Raw genomic sequence first — 18,332 nt, forward strand, 5'->3', positions numbered from 1 at the left:
GTGTAGCGTGATCAATTGCAGCTCAGTTGGGGATGAGTCGGGCTGTGTAGCCCAAGGCTGACACAGGCCTGTCCTAGTTATACTTGTGAGCAATGAGTCTCTACCAGCCCCTTGGGCTGTGCCCTCCCTGTTCTTTTCCAAATAAAGAACTTGAGGACCAAGGGAGGAAACTCTTCCTGGAGCATGCAGTGGGTCCCATCTTAAGGGAGTAAATTCTGGGTCTGCAGCGAGGAAAGGCACTTAAAAGTGGGGCCAGGCTTCCAGTGTGAGTGTAAGAGGAGGCAACACACAAGGTCAGCTTTGACTCGACAGCAGCAGAAGTTGCCCTCCCACCCTCCCTGCCAGCTCCCCCACCAACATAACACCCGCCTCCCGCCTGTCCCTTTCGCCTCTCTCCCTTTCTTTTTCCTCCCGGGAATGCACAGGAACATTTTCCAGAGAGAACATGTAAGCCTCAGCAAAGCCCATTACGGTGCCCCTTGGCGAATATTTGGAGCAGATGCTGTCTATTGCCTCCCCAGTCCCGCCATTTACTGACTGCAGTGCCAGGGCCACGGGCTGTGATTCTGTGGCAAGATTCAATTTCATAGATGTCAATAAGCTGAGGGTTAATTCAGACTCTGAGGCTGAGCGTGACAGCTATTTTGGGTCAAGTCTACATTTCATTCCTGAATGGACTCTGGCTTACCCATCCTTTCCCCGGTCCAGCTCCTCAGCTTTCATTTTGAGTTCACACACTGAGTTTGGCCACATGCCTACGGAAGCCCTGGGCTAATTTCCAATCTTGGAGGCCTTTTCCCTTCACCCCCGCCACTGTTCATTGTGAAAACCAAACACCATAGAAGAGAATTTGGAAATACTTCATGTGGAATCGTGCCCCTCTCATAACAACAAATTCTGTTAGGTTTTCTCCTTCGATCTGGGCCCATGTGTGTGATGGCTGGACCTGGACATTCTCTTTATGGTCTGTTTATTCAATTAATGTTAGATGCGTCTCTGTGGCCTTTGAGTCTTCGAGAGCATCATTTCCAGTGGCTGCAGCATGTCGTGTCAAGTGGATAGACATGCGTTATTTAATCACTTGTCTTCTGTGCACACTATTGCTGAAAGCCAGGTCACCTGACCTGATTTTGGCTTATAACACACATTTGGCAGTCCCAGTGCAGGGATGTGCAAAAGTGGGGCCAGATTTCAGATGCATTTATTCATGAAACATGTATTAACTGTCAGTTAAAGGCAAGGAACCATGGCATAAGGGAGAGGACAAGGTTTAGGGGAGTAAGAAAATGTGGCCCTAGATAACCAGTGGCTTGAGAGTCTGGCTGGGGCAAGGAGACAGACCTCCAGGTCTCACATGATGAGGGGGGATGTTAGGGCTTCTGATCCCCAGGAAAGTTATGATATGCCTGGTTCTGAGAAACTAGGTTCTCAAGTAATAGGGACTTATCTTTGAGACCTTGGTGCATCCCCAATTATTTGTTACTGATGATAAACTAATAAAGTTCGGAACTAATTTACCAAAAAAACAAACAAGCAGAGATGCTGGGGGCTTTTCCTATCATCACTTCCATTTCAGTCACGTGCCTTCTGATGTTTCTAGAGTAGGAAGAGAAAGGATGTGGAGGTAGAGTTGCACTTGTGGGAACTGTGGGAAAACTGGGACTCCCATCCATCATGTTCATGGGCTGGGGCGGGCAGGCTAAAAACCACTGATATGAGAAGAAGAATAACTGCTGTTTACTGAGCTCCTGCTTCAAGACAGACACTGTACTAGGCACTTTACGTAAGGAAACGTGAGTCCCTTTATAACAGTGTTTTACAGTAGAGATGATTCTTTTCATGATTAAGAAGAGTTTGTGAATTAGAAAAGTTAAATGATTCACTAGAGGTGACTTCTCAGTATCTCTTCTCCAAAACCAGGTAGCTGCGCAGTATTTCATGTAACCCTTTTTCTAAAAAGGGATCTCGTGCATCTTTGCCTTTCAAAATAAAATGGTAACTGGATAGCAATCCAGACCTAGGAATGCAAGAGAAAATTATATGGAATAATTTTAGAAAGTCTCTCTTAAGGTAATTTACTTTCCAGTGAGAGTATATACTTAGAGCTGAAATTGATAAGCATGTATGTTTAGAATTAGTACTTAAGTTATTTTGGTCATTTTCAAAAGAAACTGTACCGTTAAATTAACATACCACATCAGTGGGCTAACAACCTGATCTCATCCTCACTCCTTTTGCTGGTAGATTAAAGACTAGGGTATTTACAGACTTTCTACTCTTCCTGGAAAAGTCAGGAGTCCAGACCAGAAACCACTGACCAGCAAATCTCAGTGCTAGACCAGGATCTGTGCATTGAACTGGTGGCTAGATGTGTGTGGTGGGCAGAAGAGAATTTGAGGGACCCGGGGCGAGCACTCCAAGGGCCAGGGAAACCTGGGTCTGGTTTTTTAAATTTGACTTTGTTGTTTTTCTTGCTACAACCATACTTCATAGTCCCGTGAGTCAGAGCCATAGGTTTTGTTTTCAAATGGCCTGGAGAGGGCCTTGCTCAAGGTGATGATTTATTCTGATTCTTTCACGGGAACCTTCTTCTACATCTGACTGTGGATGACGAAATGCTCTCCTGACCACCCCTTGGGGCATCCCTGCTTCACACTCAATCCCTGCACCCCATCATCATGTGTTCAGAGGGACTTCAGTGACAGTTTGAGACAGCACCCTCTGAAGGCATGTCCACCATGCCTGCCCCCCATGTATGGGGTGACATCCAGTCTGCAGGCTGGTGTACATCCTTGAAACTTTGCGACGAGTTTGGAGCCAGAGAGGAATTTGGGAGTCCTTGGCATATAGAGGGGAGCTACATCCCTCTACAAGAGTAGGTGAGGTCAGCAGGGGTGCGGGCACCTGGGGAAAGACTGGGATCTGTCTTGGGGCAACCACGCTTGAGCTGCCAGTAGAGGGTGGAAGGGTTGAAAGGCACAGTAGAAGAGATGGGAGCTGAGTTGGGGAAACACAGTGCCCCAGGGCAAAGAAGCAGAGGGTTTCAAGGAGGGAGTGACCAGGAGGGCCTGTTGAAGCCAAGAGGCCCAGGCTGTGTGGAGCCTGCTGGGATTCCTCTTTGCTGCTTTTGTTTGTTAAATTTTACCCAAATCTTGGAAATTATAAATCCTATGCTGTGGGATGAGTCTTACTCCTTTTTTTTTTTCCAGTTGTTTTCACATGGTCATAGATTATTATATGATGATTAAAGAACATTTGGAAGAAAAGGTGGAAAGCAAAATTTTAAATACTTAATTTCCACCCTTTCTAAACACGCCAAATGTTGACATTTTGGTATATTTTCTTTCAGTGGCTTTCAGTGGGTTTTCAGTGGTTTAGAGTTTTTAAAATTGCAATTATACTGTATTTATAAATTTGCACACAATTTAACATTTATACTACAAGCATCGATCTAGGATTGGTCTTTTAAAACATGGCAAACATCATTCAGACTGGTACAAAGTTCAGCACCCACCTTTTAATTCAATCGTCTTCATTATATTACTCCTTTCTGTTATATATATTTTGGCTACTTAACGTCAGGTACTGAGAGTAGTATGCAAATTTATGCCCACAACTGTCTTCATCTTGTATTTTTAATAGTAACAGGTTTTGCCTCAAGTATTTTGATGCTAAAATACTGAGTGTACAAATGTTCAGAACACTTATGCTTTCACAATTGCTCCTATGAATATAAAATTACCCTTTTTATCCTGCTTGACGCTGCTTATTGCCTTAAATTGTGCTTTGTCTGACAGAGCCACTCACGCTTTTTCTTTTGTTTGCATTTACCTAGTATAGCTTTGCCTACCCTGGAATCATTTTATTTTAGGTGAGTCTCTTGTATTAATTTAATCTGGGAACCTTTGTCTTCTAACAAGGGGATGGTAAATGCTTACGTTTATTGTCCTAATCATTTCGGGTGGCCTCTTGTCATCTTGTTTTGTGTTTTCTGCATTTCCTTTCTTTTCTGACTTTTGAGCCATAGCTGGTGATTTCTTTTACCTTCTGCAGTGATTAGGAAGGGAGACATCTTGTTTCTCACTCCCCTGGTCTGCATTTTATTGCCTCCAATAAAGGTCTTAATTTGTCTCTGTGTTCGGTTTGTAAGCAGCTCTGCTTATCTCAGCCTGGCCCTTCTCATCTCCAGGAGGTGACATCCTCTGCAGAATGGCTTTAAAGGCCCTCTGTTGATTTCTTTGTTTGCTCACTCAGGGAAAGGAGTCCTGCATAGCTGGAGCAGGAATGCTGAGAGCTTCTATCCAGAGGAGGTGCCCCATGCTTCCTGCGAGATGGAGGGACCATCTAGGCTCTAGCCAAGAGGGGTGTGTGTATGGCGATGGTGATGGGGGAAGGCAGGAATTATCATTACCACTGCCCATGGAAGCCCCAGGAAGTGCCTGTTGGCCTTTGATTGAGGCAACTGGCCTGAGCAGACCCGGCCCAGCTGGCAGGGATGAGCTCTCTGCAGAGAGAGCGTCCCAGGGCTGAGGGACCAGAGTAACGGTGGGTGGGGGATGGTGGGCCTGAGCTGGCAGGGTCCTGGTTCTGGCCTAGACAGGTGGTTCAGGGCCTGTCAGTCTCAGGCGTGAAAATTCCTGGGCACATAAATTTTTTTTATATTCTTTTTTTTTTTAATTGAAGTATAGTTTATTTGCAATATGGTGGGCACATAAATTATTTTTAAATATGCTTTTTTTGGAATTCCCTGGCGGCCCAGTGGTTAGGACTCTGCACTTCCACTGCAGGGGGCACAGGTTCAATCCCTGGTTGGGGAACTAAGATCCCACATGCCGAGTAGCATGGGCAAAAAAATATGTGTGTGCGCGTGTGCGTGTGTGCGTATATGCTTATTTATTTATTTATTTATTTATTTATTTATTTATGGCTGTGTTGGGTCTTCGTTGCTGCATGCGGGCTTTCTCTAGTTGCGGCGAGCGGGGGCTACTCTTTGTTGCGGTGCACAGGCTTCTCATTGCGGTGGCTTCTCTTGTTGCGGAGCACAGGCTCTAGGCACGCGGGCTCAGTAGTTGTGGCTTGCGGGCTCAGTAGTTGTGGCTCGTGGGCTCTAGAGTGCAGGCTTAGTAGTTGTGGCGCACAGACTTAGTTGCTCTGCGGCATGTGGGATCTTCCCGGGCCAGGGCTTGAACCCATGTCTGCTACCTTGGCAGGCGCATTCTTAACCCCTGCACCACCAGGGAAGTCCCTGTGTATGCTTTTTAAGACTTGTAAATGAAATTTCAGTGAGGGTTTTCTCAGGGCCTCCGTTTGTCTACTGTCTTAACCAGGTATTGCTCCCATGTATTTTATATTAAAACTCTCTCTGTGGGGCAATTAACAGCTTTAAATGACTTATTTAAATTTAAGCACCTCTGGCATTTTTTTCAGTTATGCAAGATAGTTGCTCCTCTGTATCCCCTAACACAGAGGTGCCAGTTTTGGGGAGGGCAACGCCACAGCCACAGAGGGGGGAGGGCTGGGGCCTGGGAAGGCAGGGTGGGGCTGCTTGGGGAGGACAGCCTGCCAAGGCCTAGGAAGGTCTCCAGAGGGAGACAGGCCAGGTGGAGCTTCATTGTTGTCTTTTTTTGCTTTTTCCAGCTTTATAGAGGTAATAATCACATAGAACATGTGTAGGTTTAAGGTGAACAATGTGATGATTTGATACATGTTTATATTGCGAAATGATTATCACAAGCCTTCATCTTTTGTAGGGCCTGAGAGGCAGAGGTGGGGCTATGCTGCCGCCAGTGATCCTCTGCCTGACAGGGCCAAGGCTTTCCTAAGAGTGGCCACAGGTCAGAAGGAGCAGTGAGAAGCTGGTGAGAAGGGGCAGTGCATGCAATGGTCAGAGCTTTGACAGGGCCAGCCTGGCTTCTGGGGAGGGTGGTGGGCCAAATAGCTACTCAGGAGAGCCAGACCGTATCCACCAGACTGACCACCAAAGGCTGACACCTCACAAACACCAAGTTCCTTTGGGACCAGCACCTCAGCTGATCCTCTGGGAAGCCTTGGAACACTTAAGCCAGAATCAAGAGGTAGCATCATCAGGGTCCAGAGAAGCAGGTGTCAAGGAGGCCTTGGGGCTGGGACAAAGCCACGCCTGGCCACTGGAGTCAAGGTCATCACTTTAATCTCCCTCCTGTTCCAGGCCCACATGGTCATGATGGCTACTGTCAAGCCCTTGGAGCACCAGATGAGGAAACTGAGGTCCAGAGATGTAGATGATATATCCAAGGTCACTCAACAGGCTGATTCCAATTCCTTATAGTGTTTCAAAATATTTTGACCCATATGCTTTTCTTCTTCTATATGAGTTGGTGTAAACCCTCTGACTCAGATGTTAATGTCCAGACCTAACACATGCAAGTGTGTGTGTGTATGTGTGTGATTCCCCCTGTTAGAGTTAGTCGTTCCTCTTCTGTGTTTCCAGTGCTCTCTGTTCATCCCTCCATCATATAATTTATCTTGCTGCACTGGAATTATCTGTCTGTGTGTGTCCTCCTGACAGGAGTGAGTACCTAAGGGCAGGGACTTTGTACTGTTCTTTGTATACAGTAGGCACACATGAATTTTGTTAGATGAATGTTGATGAATTCACAACTGTCCACTCACTATACATAGGTTACCATGGCTTGGCCCTATTAAATGTGCAATCCTTCTATGATTGATTAATTAAAAATTATGTTCTTCTGAAGGTTAATAACTGAAAAACTATACTTTGCTTAGCATACTATGCCTGTGAGGAGCATAGCTGCTTGGGCCACACTGCTTCATGGTGCCCCTTGTAGCAGCGTGCTCTAATTGCAGGCAAAGGGTCTCAGGAGTGGGTCTTTCAAACGAAACATGTAAAGGAAAAACATTTTCACCAAATGTATGCAACAAGTTTCTGAAATACACCAGCCTCTGCTTCCATTGCCCTTACTCTGCTACCCCAGCATCAGTAGCTGGAATCACAGCTGCTCAGATTTGACATGAGATAAGGTTGGCAATATTTCTAAGATCTCAGTTTGGCTCACCTGCTGGGGCTACAGGTGAGGCAGCACCTATAAGGAAACAACATGAAGTGGCCATGTTCATTTTCCATTTCCTACTCTGTGCTACATGTTCTGTTTTAGACTTGGCTAACCCCCTAAGGACAGGGATTGTGTCTCATTCACTTCTGTCTCTCCAATGGTTGGCGCAGGGCTTCACACAGAGTAGGTGCCATGTGCTGTGCTGGGACTGTCTAAGAATTGGCGTGTCAGAGCCTTGGGGTCAGAATGATCAGGTAAAAGAGACCTGGCTGGCAAGCTGCTCTGAAGTAACCACAGCTCTACTTGCTGGTGCCCAACCATTCCAAACATCCATGCCTTTATTATTATTCTGATTTCTCAATTTGATTTTATTCTTCAGAAGTCACCATTCCACTCTGTCGCATTCAGTGTGTGTGGACACACATTAGTCATTACTGGGGTCAATGACCAGATGAGCCCTTAACATTCCATTACCAAGACAAGTGTTTGTCATTTCTCATTAGTGTTATGTTTATAATCACTAGGGACTTATCCTCGGACAACTTGTCAAAATCTGCGTGGCCTTGCCAACACGTGGCAGGTTTATCCTTCCAGAACTGTGAAGGGCATCTGGAACCCTCGCATGACTTTCCAAAGAAAACGCAGTGCACCACCATGGTCTCTTTCATCTTCTATCATCTTGCACATCAAAACTCCCCCTTCACTCATCAAGGGACTGTTGCAGAGCTGTGAATATTACCTCCCCACTGCCTCACATCCTTCACAGAACTGCAGATGCCTCTTGGAAGAAGTGCCGCATCTGTGTCCCTTTCCCTTCCTGCCTTTACTTTCCATTGTTATTAGAAGTGTAGCCATGGAGAGAAATCTGGTGGTCAGTGGCGACTGCAGCCCTGAGAAAAGATATATTTTCCTTCTAATCAGACTAAGGAGAATGGGGTTTGGTTTCTAGTCCCTGCAGTCTGCAGAGAAATAAGCAGAACAAACTCAAGACGGCAAGTCCAGAAAAATCCCCTTTTGTGAAACAAGCTCTCTGCACGGGGGGTGGGGATCACTGATTGATAGGTGCTGCAACCGGAATGGGCTGTGGAATTTGCAGTGACCCTGACTCAGGCCCTCACAGCAGCCAGTCTGGGAGGCAGCCACTCAGGGGCATTGCTGGAGAATCACAGACCAAAGGATAACACTGCCTGCCTCTTAGAGCACAGAGAAAAGGTCTCAGTCCAGGGACAAGCCTCTGCCTCCTCCCTCACAGAAAAAGCCCTCCTAAGCTTTTTGCCTGGATTTGGGCACTGCGGCTGTGCTTGGCATCTGTGCCTCTTGGCAGCTCGTGCTGCCTGCCGCTTGACACAGGCAGCCATCCTCATAGCAGACCTCCAGCCTTCTCCTGCCTAGAGCTTTTGTGAAGACCAAATGAGAGAAAAGCCCACGCGTGTTCTCTAAAGAGCAAAGAGCACTGGTAGGAATGCTGGATGGCTGTGCTGTCTGGCCATGCCCTCCACAAGCTCTGGCTTTGGGTATGCTTGATGAGCACGTTCCACATGGCAACAAAACGCCCCAATTCAGTGAGATACCTCAAATTGGTAGTTTCAGATTTTACATCCCTTTCTTTGCCTATGAACTTTTTTTTTGGCCAACAATTGTTAGCCACAGGTTTTCTAAACCCTTCTTACCAAACATCTATTTCCTACTGAAACTCTCTTCTCCATTTCAGGGTCCCCAGAATACACCACTGGCATACCCAGCCTTGTTCATTTGGTCACAACTTTTCCCTGCCTTCCCTCCCCACCCTACTGACCCTTCAGAGCCTCTTCACATTGTACCCACCTTTTTTTTTTTTCTTTATAAATTTGTTTTTATTTTTGGCTGTGTTGGGTCTTCGTTGCTGTGCGCAGGCTTTCTCTAGTTGCAGCGAGCAGGGGCTACTCTACATTGCGGTGCGCAGGCTTCTCATTGTCGTGGCTTCTCTTGTTGCGGAGCGCGGGCTCTAGAGCTCAGGCTCAGTAGTTGTGGCGCACGGGCTTTGTTGCTCCGCGGCATGTGGGATCTTCCTGGACCAGGGATCGAACCCGTGTCCCCTGCGTTGGCAGGCGGATTCTTAACCACTGCACCACCAGGGAAGCCCTGTACCCACCCTTGAAGACCAAGCAGAAGACCTCTCTACAAGCTGACCCACAAATCACCTCGCCCTCCTTCAAAAGAAGTTATTGGGTTCCTGCTGATCTTGAACCATGAGGCAGTAATCACAGTGGTTGACAGCAGGCTCTGCAGTCAGCTTGCCCACCTCTTACTGCTTGTGTGACCTTGGGCAAGTTACTTGAAGCTCCTGGGCATTGCTTTCCTCAGCTATAAAATAGGGATAATAACAGTAGCTCTTTTATGCATATCAAGGGCTGAGCACAATGCCTGATGCACTGTAAGCACTCAGTAAAGGAGAGCTAGTATTATCCTAAGAATTTGCTTTGTATGTTGCCATGTAAGGCCATAGCAACCCAGGAAAAGTAGATTTTATTGTCCCAGATGAGGAAAATGAAACTCAGAAAAGTTAAAGCACTTGCCCAAGGCCACACATTTGGTGATGAAGCTGAGATTCAGAGTCAGGTCTATCTGGTTGGGAGCCACAGCTTTCCCACCACCATAGCCAACCCACCTTAATAGGCCTCCTGTTGTTACGTCAGCCCGTCTTCCTTGGTTTACCCTTCACGTGGGCATTGCTCCTCTCCCCAGCCAGACCCTGGGGTCTGGAGCAAGGTTTCTCAAAACACCGCCACCCTAGCTATGTACCATTCAGTATCTGTTGAGTGAACAAAAGAGTGAATGGATGGGGGACTTCCCTAGTGGCTCAGTGGTTAAGAATCCGCCTGCCAATGCAGGGGACATGGGTTCGAGCCCTGATCCAGGAATATCCCACATGCCGCGGAGCAACTAAGCCCGTGCGCCACAACTACTGAAGCCTGCGTGCCTAGAGCCCGCTCTCCGCAACAAGAGAAGCCACCGCAATAAGAAGCCCACGCACCGCAACGAAGAGTAGCCCCCACTCAACGCAATTAGAGAAAGCCCGCCCGCAGCAACGAAGACCCAATGCAGCCATAAGTAAATAAACTTATTTTTTAAAAAAGAAGAGCGAATGGATGGGAAAAATTCATTTCAAGACCAGAATCTAGCCCCAAATAACCTAGCCCTGGTCCTTAAGTCCCTGGAAGTCAGGGGCCTCTCAGCAGAACCAGGGGCCATCCCACCTCCAGGCCCTTCCCCACTTCAACCCACCCATCACACTGACCCAAGATATCTGACCATGTTTCTCTCCTTCTAAAGCACTTCCAGGGATTTCTGCACTTCCTGTGGGACTAGTCTATAGAAAGGAGTTTGGTTCCAACATACTCTGTTAACATAAGTCTTCACTGAGCTTAACATGTATTTCTTTGATCTAGAAGGCAAACTTTTGGAAAAGAGATGGTCAAGAATAGCAATGATGTGCTCCCTCAGAGCTGTGCAGTAAAGGGACCACGGCCACGTTCTCCTGGGGCTATGGTTTCTTTATTTATGTCCCTTTATTTTTAAAGTAAAACTGCATGTAAAGTGCTCTAAACACCAAGATCAGAATGCAGAACTTCAGGATAAACATGACAGAACGATGCCTGTTTTGCTGCTTGCCTCATCGTCCCAGAGAAAGAACCTCACGTGTGTTGATGGGACATAGGAGAACATGAAAGATGCTGAGGTATGCCCAAAGTTACTGAGACCCTGTGTTTTGGTGTAGACACAATCAAATGAAACTGTCCTTTAAGCCTCCTCAGGAAACAAGCAAAGATGGGGGGTGAAGCAGTAGAATTGTAGAGAAGACCATGGAGATTCTGAACAGAAACTTTTCTATTAAAGAACACCTGAAATTCCATTTAGTCATAGCTACCATTTTTTGAGTGCTCAAGACTCCATAACTTGACCAAGGCCAATGGGTGGCAGAGTGGCTTTGACCTCGCGTATGTCCAACTCCTATCCAGCATCTTTCTCCTAAAGCACAAGGCTCTCATTTCCCCGAGGAATCGTGGAGTCCAAGAGACTTAGAGCTCTTGGGTCATCTGTTGTAAGTACCCTCTAATCATCCTCTTCCTCAACTCATTAGCAGAGGTCAAGACCTGTGCATAATTCGGTTAGCTAATTTGTTTATTCATCGTATGCTTATATAAATGGCTTGAAATCTTTCCTCAGTATCCTTATTTGCAAGAAAATTTGGCCCACATCAAGGTAATTCATGAGCTTATACTTACAAGTGTTTTCAATCATGTTTTAACTAGTAGTAAATCTTTTGTTTGATTTATCTGAAAATTGTTCTTCTTCCTCTTGCCCCTGTCTTGTAAGATTCTATGAGCCCCCTCTGATAACAACAGCAGCTAAGTAAAGATAAACAAGTGAAATTAATTTTAATAATATTGTTTATTTAACTGAATGTATCCAAAATGTTATTTTATTTTATCCAAAACATTATTAATGAGCTATTTTATATTTTTTATACTAATTTTTCAAAATCTGGTGTATATTTTATACTTACAGCACATCCCAATTCGGACTAGTCATATCTCAAGTGCTCAATAGCCACATATGGGTATTATATTGGAAACACAGATATAAATAGGCATTCTTCTTTTCCTATTTCATCTGTTTCTATTTCAACTTTAGGTTTTGCATTAGGATTGGATCATAAAAGGCTGTGTTAATGGAAATGTGCCCTTTGGATAATTTAATAAACATAGCAGCAGTTTAGGACAGTGGAAAGAACATACCTTAGGAGTTATAAAACCTGGGTTCTAATCCTCAGCTAACCGGGCAACCCTCAACTTCCCTCAGCCTCTTTCCTCATGTTAAAAAAGAGATGATGGCTTATGATTATTAAGTTTCTCTTACAGCACACACCATTTTCAGGGTTTCTGCAGCTGTTTCCTCTTTCCAGTCAAAATTTTTGTATGACAGTGCTTATCCCAAGTTGGAGTAGTGTTCCCTGTGCCCAGTTCTGTGCCTGGCACACTGCAGGAACAAGAAATGTTTGTTGAATGAACGAAAATCCAGTTCTTTGAGGGATCCTCGGGCCTCTCAGTTTTTGCAGGATAACTATAGCAGCCTTAGCAATTAATTACATTTTCATTTCCTTTCTCATATTAGCCTAAAGTGCTGACAATCTAAGCTTTCTGAAGGGTAATAGCCAGGATTAGAAACCATTTCCTGATCCTGTTAGCAAAGGAGATGGTGCTCAGCTATAGGCATGACTGCCTAGAGACCCCCGCAAAGGGCCTCCCTCTTGTTACATGCTGTTCTTATGCTGAGGAGAGTTAATTAATGACTCTAAATAAGAAAACAATCAAATCTGTCTGCAGTCATATGAGTCACAGCGGACCAGATGGGGAGCTGGTCCTTGGCCTCCAAATGCCCTCGGGAAAAGCAATAGCAGCCTTTGCTCCATACGTCAAGAGCCTTGCAAAATCCCAACCTAGAAGGGAAAGGAATTGCTCAAAATGGATTGGAGACCCAGCATGATGTGAAGCAGTTTCTTAAAAGGCCAGGCCCCCTGCCTGGGTGTTATGCACACTGAGGTCTAGGGAGAGGAGAAAAAGCACGAGTCTATTTCTCTCTACTCTCTTTAGACACCCAAACCTACGGCAACTGCATGGGGAGTTCTCAGGCACAGGCCCCCTGTGTGTGTGTGGCAAGATTGGGGCAGTTGACACTGCCACCCTGGGAGGACTGGAGAATATGTGGCTTAAAGCCCATCAAGCCCCAAACCTGCCCACCTTCAGGACTCCCATAGCCACATATGAAGGTGGAACATTGGTTGTGACAGCGTGAGGGTGGAAATGTGATGTTTCCCTGAGATTAGTTGAGGCTTACAACAGTGAAAACTTTTATTTTGGTGTTAGAAGCTTTGCTGTGAAAAATCTGAGAGAGGGAACAGGTGGAAGGAGCCTCTTAACAATATCCAAGTGTCCTCAGTATCGGAACAGGATGCTAGCAGATAAAGATAAGCCTGTTTCTTTAGCTCTATATGTACTCTGTTGAATAATAACATCCTCATTTTTTTTTCCTCTCTCTCTATTCTTGCAAGCTTGGCTTCCTGTGAAACTGTTCCACTCTAGAAAAACCCTGGACCACTGGCCATGAGGGCCATATACTCTCCTTTCCCCTTCTTTGGTAATCAAGTTCCGGTAACAAGCCCTTTGTCAGGATAAGATGTAAAGTATGTGGCAATACCCTTGCTCAGTTTGAAAGGACTCCTTGTGATTTATGTCTGAATCTTAGTTGGTCCCCAATCCCATTACTCTAAAATTTGGTTAGAATCTCACAGAAGACAGTACAATACTTCAATTTTCCTTCTACAATAGCAGTAGGAAAAAAAAATAGTGGTCAGGAGGAGTCTCTGGAGTCTAAGATATCCAGGTTGGAACGTAAACGTTGCTCCTTCTGATCTGTATAACCATGGGCAAAACCCTTTCCTCTCAAAGCTTCATTTCCTCATCTTGAAAGTGGGAGTAACACCACCACCCACATCATAGGACTGTGAGGATTAAATACATTCTTACATGTGAAGAGCCTGACTCAGAAATGTTTCCTCTTATTATTAGCTTGTAATTCTTTAAATAGGGATTGCTGATGGGTTCATTCAAAGTGATGCAGTAGATCATCTACAGCTATGTTTTCTCCTGTTCCATTCTGTGACGAGCTTTGGGGAAATCCTCACAGAGGCCGTGGTCCTCAGAGCTTGCTTCTACTCCATGCCCTAAAATTCTCCCTTTCCACTAGGTGGGGCTGGGGCCAGTGCTCCAGAACCTTGGACAGCTCCACACCCTAGGGACTGCTGGGCGGCCTGAGGGAGCAGGAAGCACTTGGGGGATTTTCCCAGAAGGGCTGCATTACTGTGGGGATTTAGGAATCCCAAAAGCCGCAGTCTCATTCCCAGCATGTGTACCACTTGAATGCATGCTGAGATTCTTCAACACAGCCAGCCCTCCTGGAAAATTCTGAGGAACCTCTCCTCAGAAACTCCATCCATAGGAGTTACCGAATCTTCAGGGCCTTTCCTTCTCTCCTATGAACTCCAAGGATTTTTTCTTTTTTGAGCCCAAGAAGAACAGAAATACTACCCACAACTTCCTGTATCTGCTGATATTTAATCTGTTTGGCTTCAGTACAAGGATTAAACATTCTTGATTAACCTCAAGTGAAAGTAATGTATGAGTATGAAGAAAGGCTTTAGAAGACAGAGATTCAGGTATGAATTTTAAAAAAACAATATTATTGCCTGTATGTGATGTTAAGCGACATTCTCTAATCAGGATAAGCAGGTAGTTCAATTTATGAGATAATTTAGCTTTTCGCTCTCCAATGCAGAACACAACACGCATATGCAGTCACCTTCCAAACAGGCAAGGAGGAGATTAAGTCCTATTTTTACTGTATGATACTGAGTCATGTAGTTCAATGAAAATCACATGGATGCCAAAGTAAGAACAATACCAGGTATTTAAATATCTCTTTTCCTTTAAGGAGCTCTAAAGAGTTTGTGGCTGCAAGAAATCACTTTAGAGCAACACCAGGAGAGGAGACACATGTCACCAGGTGGGCATTTAAGACTGAGCACATCTCATCCGTCTCCCCTGCTCCCATCATTAGGCCTGGAGGAGCCAGTGTTTCCCAGTTCTTTGCGTTTAGAAATAGACTCCTGATATCTGCATTTTCTGGGCCGTATTGTTGATGAGAAAAAGAAAGCATATGTTTGAAAAATATGTTTTTGACTAATAATGAGGAAGAGGAGAGGATAAAAGAATAGGAAGAAAAAGGAGAAAGGAATTGAAGAAGCAGAGGAAAAGACAGGAAATATGCTTAAATCTCCCGAGCTTGATGAATGTTTTTCATGCATTTTTCTCTTAAACAGATTTGATGCCCACCCCCAACTGGATGAAAACTTGAACAAATGTCTTCAGGCCCTCTTTAAATATTTCCATATAGGCGAGGACAGTGGCAGTTCCATTACCTGAAGGAACTGCAGACAAGAACATCAACTCAGGACTCCAAAAGCAGACAAGTAGCCCCCAAATGGTTTTTACCTAACAATGCCCACACCCACCTTGAGCTTTCACACCGTGGGGGAGTGTTAGTTGCCAAATTTCAACTTGGTTTCACTTCTTCCCAGCAGAGGTCACTGTGGATACTTGTGGAGACTGGACCGGGCAGGGCTGGGCTGGATGGTGGCTCTGGTAACTGTTCTTCCTGTGGTTCCATTGGCCACTGTCTAACCCCTCATACAGAAAAGGAGTCTCTGGTGACAGCACCTTTGCCGTCAAAGTGCTACGAAACTGAGGTCACTTGGTGGGAGTGGGCAGGTCTGGGAGGGCTGTCCTCATCCTCCAGGGATATCTACCCATAGTGATATATCTGTGTCACGTTCGTGCCCTCTCCGTGAGTGTACCTGGTATTACTGAGAGGCCACCTGTCACTGACCAGCAGCTCCAGCCCCATGGTCCTTCCAGATAGAGGCCAAAGTGACAAAAGTTGTCTTGCCACACAATCTTGCACCCACCTCATAAAGGACTCTGCTGTTGAGCTCCCCAAGCCCCACTTGTCAGCCCATGATGGTGGGGGCAGAATTCTGGTCCTTAGGGCAGCCCGTTATAGCAGGATAAGGTTTCTGAGGGATGGGAAGGGCAGAGCCCTGGTGAGGATATTAGGGTCAGACCCAAATCACCAGAAGGGCTGAAGAGAGCTCCACATACTTGTGAGATCCCACTTTCTGCGCCACACCGCATGCACATGATCTGAAGCTACCTCCACCCTGAGGGCATCCACTGGGACCCTAGGTCATTACTGCAGCTTGAGGGTTGAAGGGGTGACTACCCTGCCCCCGCCCCCATCCAAGGCCAGCAGTAATTGATTCTTTTCACACACATCCGGCCAGATGCACAAGGGACACACACATGAACACTGGAGCACACATTGGCACCTCACCCAGCCATACACATTCACACTCACACTCTGACCCGCACCCTCACCCATGTAATCACACTGTGACACATACAAACACACTCGAATCCTGGAACCAAATTTGACCTAACACGGCTGATGGAGCGGGGTTGGGGGGGGGTCCAGTCAGGATGCCCCTACGGCCCCTGGCCCACTCATGCCTCCTGAACCCTGGGCCCCTCCTCGAGAGGCGGAGCCCCTTGCTTGTCCACGTTCTCGTGGTCACAGGACTTGAACGCTGCACAGAAAGGACCCTGGCTACCATCGCACACACGGCGTCTTGGGTGCTGGACCGGCGAGGGTGGTGGTGTGCAGGGAAGAAGGGTGTGGGGCATAGTGCCCTGCCCGGCGCAGCCGCCTCCTCCCTTGGGATTTTCCATCCCGGCTCGCGCGGGCCCGCGAGGAGCGAGCGCGCTTTGTCTCCCGCCTGGTTTCTGGCACGTTTCCGCAGAAGCTCTCCGCGCCGCGCCCGAAGCCTCCCCCACCCCCCACTCCCCCGGCCGCGCCCCCCGCCCAGCCAGTGGCGCAGGCCCGCCAGTGCGGCGACCGCGGCTTTGTCCTTTCGCGGATGCCGGGGCCGAGCGCGAAAGCCCTGCGCCCGAAGCGGCCGCCGCATAGCCGGGACACAGGTCTCGGCAGCGGGGTCTGAGGCACACCCCGCGCCGAGCAGAACAGCCCGAGGGTCTATGGGCGCGGGGGGCGTCTGCCTGGAGCTGCAGGGCGCTTGAGAGGGGGACTAGCCCTGTCCCGCCCAGCATGTGCCCATCCAGGTCCGGCTCCCCTCTGCGGTTCAGCAGCCAGGGTCTCCGGGGTGGGGCGGGGCGGGGAGGGTCGTCTTGACTCAGGGTCCCTGGCCTGGATCCCGTTAGAGAGGGCCAAGTCGATAAGGCCCGGGAGGCGAGAGGTCGGGAGGGGTTCTTCAATCCCTTTTACTTTTCCCCACCGCACACCCCACACCCAGGCTACTCCGACCTTAGGCACGGGGCCCAGATCGCGAGGACCCCGAGAATCCGTCAGGGCTCTCCTGTACCGGCGACTCCTAACAGGGTGGGGAAGGGTCTCCCGGCCTTTGCCCCTCACATCCCATTCCCCCCTACCCCCCATAACCTAGGCGGGTCCAGCTGGGACGGGGAAGAGTCGTCTGGCTCCATCTTCATCCCGTCCCCCCTTTTCACAAAATCCTAGGCTTCGGGAGAGGGGTGGGTACGAGGAAGGGTCTTCCTGACATCCCCAAACAGCCCTTCCTCAGGAGGGTCTGAGCGGAGGAGGAGGAATACCGCGGTTTCATCCATCACATCCAGACCCTCTTTGTAAGCTCAAGCAGCCGAGGTGTGGGGAAGGGTCCTCCTGCCTCCGAGTCTTTCATCCCGGAACACTCCCTGCCATCCTCAATAATCCAAGCAGCCTCGACTTCAGGCACAGGCGGAGGGAGGCTCCAAGCTCTCAACGCCCTCTCAAGAGAGATGGTGGGGTAGGTCCCCAGCCCTCGCCCCTCACGCTTAAGAGCCTCCTCCACCATAAGACAAAAACTAACCAAAGCTGCTCCGACCTCAGGCGCGGGGCCACAGGGAGGCCCACGAGGGGCTCACCGGGACAGATGGTCTTGAGGGCGGTGAGGACAGGTCCCATCAACTCCCCAGGCCCTCTCACGCCGCAATTCATTCCTTCCTCAATAAAACAAAAGAGAATCCAGCAGCACCGACCTCAGAGATGCGGAAGGACGGTCGGCGCCCGGCAGCGCATCCAGCTCCTCCGGGCTCCTCACGGCTTCGGCTTCCAGGCGAGGGCTCTCGACGCGGGGCGGCGGCGGCGGCGGCAGAGAAGGCTGAGACCGCTCCTCTTCGCCCCGGAGCCTCCCTCGGACTCAGCACCTGGAGCGGCGAACAGCTCCGCGCCTCATTCCGCTGACCCCGCCTCCTCCGCGCCGCCGTAGCCAATAGAGACCCGAGCCCCGCCCAGGGGGTCGCTCATTGGGGGGCACCATCTCCCCTCCCTTCGGCCCCGCCCGCGGGTTCTTCTGTCTCTCTTGCTAGACCAAATCCCCGAGAGCCCGCCGGTGTTTTCGTACAGCCTTCTGGAACTTGTAGTCCTTTAAGGACGCGGAGTGGGCTGATGTCTCGGGCAGATAATGAGAGATGGACTGCATTTCCCAGGGTGCATTGACAAAACCGAGGCGCTGAGGAGGGCGGGAGGACTGTTTCTATAGCAAAGGCGGCTGGTTGGGGACGGCTGACGGAGTAATGGGGCAGGCCGCGGGACCGTCGAAGGATTGTGCGT

The 18,332-nt window shown here is 48.2% G+C and overlaps 1 protein-coding gene across 1 annotated transcript in view; it reads right to left on the reverse strand.

The window, feature by feature from the left end:
* The window catches only part of SMPD3 (sphingomyelin phosphodiesterase 3), an 83,575-nt gene extending 65,669 nt beyond the window's left edge, over window positions 1-17,906 (reverse strand). The window contains exon 1 of the mRNA XM_036834823.1: window positions 17,759-17,906. The gene's annotated coding sequence lies outside the window, so the exon portion shown is untranslated. The remainder of the gene's footprint in view (window positions 1-17,758) is intronic.
* Between the last annotated feature and the right edge of the window lie 426 nt (window positions 17,907-18,332).

This window comes from Balaenoptera musculus, chromosome 19, assembly GCF_009873245.2.
Source record: "Balaenoptera musculus isolate JJ_BM4_2016_0621 chromosome 19, mBalMus1.pri.v3, whole genome shotgun sequence".
NCBI lineage: Eukaryota > Metazoa > Chordata > Mammalia > Artiodactyla > Balaenopteridae > Balaenoptera > Balaenoptera musculus.